The 3,993-nt window shown below is 40.5% G+C and overlaps 2 non-coding genes across 2 annotated transcripts; both read left to right on the forward strand.

Annotated features, from left to right (window-relative positions):
• Positions 1 to 327: 327 nt before the first annotated feature.
• Positions 328 to 399, forward strand: trnaw-cca (transfer RNA tryptophan (anticodon CCA)). The gene has a single exon. It is a non-coding gene; the product is annotated as a tRNA-Trp (tRNA).
• Positions 400 to 1,054: 655 nt separating this feature from the next.
• trnac-gca (transfer RNA cysteine (anticodon GCA)) lies at positions 1,055 to 1,126 on the forward strand. Its single transcript has one exon. It is a non-coding gene; the product is annotated as a tRNA-Cys (tRNA).
• The last annotated feature ends 2,867 nt before the right edge of the window (positions 1,127 to 3,993 follow it).

Genomic DNA, 3,993 nt, shown 5'->3' on the forward strand with positions numbered 1-3,993 from the left:
TTATACCATCAGATTTGCTTGGTTGAAGGCAGGGAGCGTGATGGCGAACCCAATAACTCATCCACAAAGCCAAGACTCCATGAAGCACAGAGATGCAGAACCTCCAAAGTTTTGTTCAGAAACTGCATGAATTCAGGGTTTTGATCATCTCATGTGCAAAAAAAAATCTCCCCTCAAAAATAGGAGAAAATTGCTCACTGACTTGTAAGCCAAATTCTGTGCAAACTTTTTTGACACTGATTCACCAGTCGGGCATGTCAGTGACTTGCATTGCCAATTATATACCCGACTGTTGAGCTTAGACCTCTACAGACATGTCTTGTAAATGGCTCTGTGGTGCAACGGAAGCACATCTGACTCCAGATCAGAAGGTTATGTGTTCAAGTCGCATCAGGGTCATTTCTTTGGCATTCTGATGGATATCAAAGGTTCTCCTTTCAATTCACATCCCATTCCACTAGAAAAAACATTACATGGGTTTGGAGCTGACTCCTCGAGCATTTGTATGACTTCTGCTTGTGTCAGGAATGTTTCATTTGTGACTGAGGTGTAAACTTGAAGTTATTGGGTAAAAATCCAAATGTCCACTTCTTCCAAGTTTGTCGTCATTCAAAATTTCACCGTTGATTTTTGTATTCATGAAGCAACTGCTGAAAATAGCTTAGAAGCGTTACCATTGCTCAGTCTTCACCACTTTGAGTGTGTTTACCATGGTCACTACTGACATAATTTTGACTTTCACCAATATTCGTCTGTAACGGAAACGACCCCATCGTGAACGAAGAAACTTGAGGGTCCGACTTGCACCACAGAAGTGACTTTTCAATAGCTTAGTCCAGGGACCAAGAACAATGGAAGGGTCCTAAAGCAGATCGACAAGAGACGTGAGTGTCAGAAGTAAAACTCACAATCAGGAATTAAACTAAAATGATCTAGTGCAGAGGGTAGGCACAAATCCTTTGATCCTAACAGATCTCAATCATACACAATTCACAACTGGAACGAATGATGAATATTGAATTGTCTACAGAACTAAGAGGTTGCAGGAAGATGTGGGGGTATAGCTCAGTGGTAGAGCATTTGACTGCAGATCAAGAGGTCTCCAGTTCAACTCTGGATGCCCCCTTCCTGCTGTTTTGTTCAGAGACTGCATGAATTTTTGGTTTTGATCATCTCATGAGCCAAAAAAAAAGCCTCCCCTCAAAGATGGTTGAAAATTCCCCACTCGTGACTTGAATGACAAATACAGTGCAACCTTTTTTGACACTGAATCACTGGTCAGGCAAGTCAGAGACTTGTCTTGGTTGCCAATTACATCCCCTACTATTGAGTTTATGTAATGGTGTGATCATCGTGTGCTCTAATAGGAACACGATGTGGAAGCGCAGTTTTATTTTGAAAGGCAGCACTTTCTCTGTCATTTATTCTTTTTTGTTCTTTTCAACGTCATTGTGTGTTAAAAATGTTTATTGTTGGGGGAAAATGCCATTGAATTGTTGGAAGATCTGAGAAACACAGAAAGTAGGCTGCGTGCTTTATTTTGAAGCCACACTTATAGTGTCGCAGGAAGAAATACTTCCTCCTGTTTGTGAGATTCCTGGTGGAAGATACACATTTTGTTCTCTTCATGTTTTCATTGTTTTGTTGTAGAATGTGAATATAAATTAGTTGAAAACGTTTGCAAAGCGGGTGTCGTCACAGAGGCACGGTGTTGAATGTGTTTCATTAATTTCAAACATAAACTTGCTCGCTGGAGAAGTAGAGACGTCGAGGTCCGTGTGCATCATTTGTAGGTGGCCATGTGTTTTGTGCAGTGTGAATGAGTGTCAGCAGAAGGCGCGTGTTGACCGTGTTCTTGATGTTGCAGAGTTTTGAGAGTAATTCCCAAGAGAAATCTATGAACATCCATGAATGTGTCTCCTTTATAAAACAGCTATGCCAGTTTATGCAAGTTTTTTCCTATTCTTTTCATCTGTTGCAATGTAAATCAGATTTTATTTGTTTTTGTGATATATTTCTTGATGTTTGTGAGACTGCTGAGTGGAAGAGTTTGAGAGTAATTGTGAAGAGATATCTGTGAACATCTGTGAATCTGTCTCTTTTATAATACAGAGAGAAGATTAAACCAGGTTGAGACCAGCTAACGTGCGTGTCGTCTCATTAATCATCCCAAAAAAATGCACAACGCAGAACCACTACACAGACAATGAGAGAACATGAAATCTCTCCACAGGAAATAAACTTGGACCTCAGAACCGTGAGGCAAATGATTTATAGTTGCGGTACCGTGCTGCCCATCAGCTCTCCTTTGGCTTGTTGGTCTTGTGCAATGTTTCTCAATTGTTTCCTGTTACAAGATCCCCAGAAAAAAGAAAAAAAAATCAGAGCCCGCCAGAGTACACCTCAATGTAACATTGTATATAAAACATAATAATGTAATCCTAATCAAACATTAAGGAAGCAACAAATGAATGAAATGTTGCTCAATTTACAATAAATAATACTGCCAGAGGGCAAACATGCAGTAAAGGGCAGGTGCGTTTACACAATTAAATAAAAACCAGATGAGACTGAAAGTCATTGTTAGTGTAATGGTACACGCACACACACCTGACTCTGGTGTGGGTAGCGTAGGTTTGATTCCTGCTCAGTGATGGTGCCAATTCTGTCCCCTGTGACTGACTGGCAATCAGCTCATCGTGTGCGCTGTCTTTTGTGTGGTGTTAGCTGGGATGGGCTCCAGCACTCCTGTGACCGTTGTGGGGATAAGTGGCTAAGAAAATGGATGGATCATTCATACACATAATCGGGAATGCAAAACCGGAGCTACTTTTGTTTTCACACGTGCACACTTTTTCACCCCATGACTACAACGATTATGAATAATAAACCCACAGTGCATTGCACATTTCACATGCCAGTAAAGTGTATCCCTTTCCCGGCCAACAGAAGCCGATATTCTCCTCGGGGGACCAGCGGTTCAGAACCACAGACGAAAAAGAGTTCGCTTGATCTCTGCGTGGGGTTTGTCCGACCATTTTGGTTTCCTTCCATGCCATGAAAACATCAATGGTAGATTATTTTAGTAGTTTTTTTTTTTCTTCATTTAAGATTAAGAGTTATCATCATCATCTACCTTTTTTCCCTTTTTAAGTAGTTAATTAAACACTTCAACCGGGAATGAAAGGAGAGTGTAAATGAAGTGCGCAGTGCTGTACATGAATGGCTTTAACTCTGAAACTGGAAATTAAAGATTATCTAGAAAATATTCAACTAAGTTCCTTAAACGCTGAAACAGAAATGGACACAATTTTCAAATGATCCTACTTTGCCTGACGATGGCAGTTGGGGGTCGGGAGGATGGGACTTCAGAGGTGAGGTGGGGGGACTGAGAGGTGAAGTCTGCAGCCAGACTCTCTCAAGTGCATGAGGACCAGGAAACCGAGAAAAAGGAACGGAAAAGCAAACTGAGCGTCCAGGCAGCTGATTGCCACTAAGATTTTGTTGTTTTTGTGTCTCAACACTAATTCCTCTTGAGTGTTGTTTTGATTTCTGTTTTTCGCCTGAACTTAAATTTCCAAGGAAAGTCAGACCTCAAAACTTGTTTCTTCTGAATGAGAATGAAATTATTTTTTTTCTGAAAAAGTGTCACGTATTTTTTTTTTGCAGTCAAACAACATAGTAGTTTCCAGTACAGGAGTTCTCATTTGTCCTCTGCTTCCTTCCTTCCTGCCTTGTTTACTTCCTTCTTTTTCTCCTTCATTCATTCATTGCTTCCTCCAATCATTGTTTTCTTTGTTCCTTCCCTTCCTTGTTCCAATGTTTTTTCCTTCTTACCTTTTTCACATGATTTTATCCTTGTTTTTCTTCCTCAATTCATTCTTTGCTTCCTTCCCACCTTGTTTCCTTCCTTCCTCATTTTTTTGTGTGTTCCCTCCTTCTTTTCTTCCTTCTGACAACAGCTCTCTTACAAGCAAGCAACAAAACACTACC

The sequence above is a fragment of the Syngnathoides biaculeatus genome, chromosome 20 (genome assembly GCF_019802595.1).
Source record: "Syngnathoides biaculeatus isolate LvHL_M chromosome 20, ASM1980259v1, whole genome shotgun sequence".
Taxonomy (NCBI): Eukaryota; Metazoa; Chordata; class Actinopteri; order Syngnathiformes; family Syngnathidae; genus Syngnathoides; species Syngnathoides biaculeatus.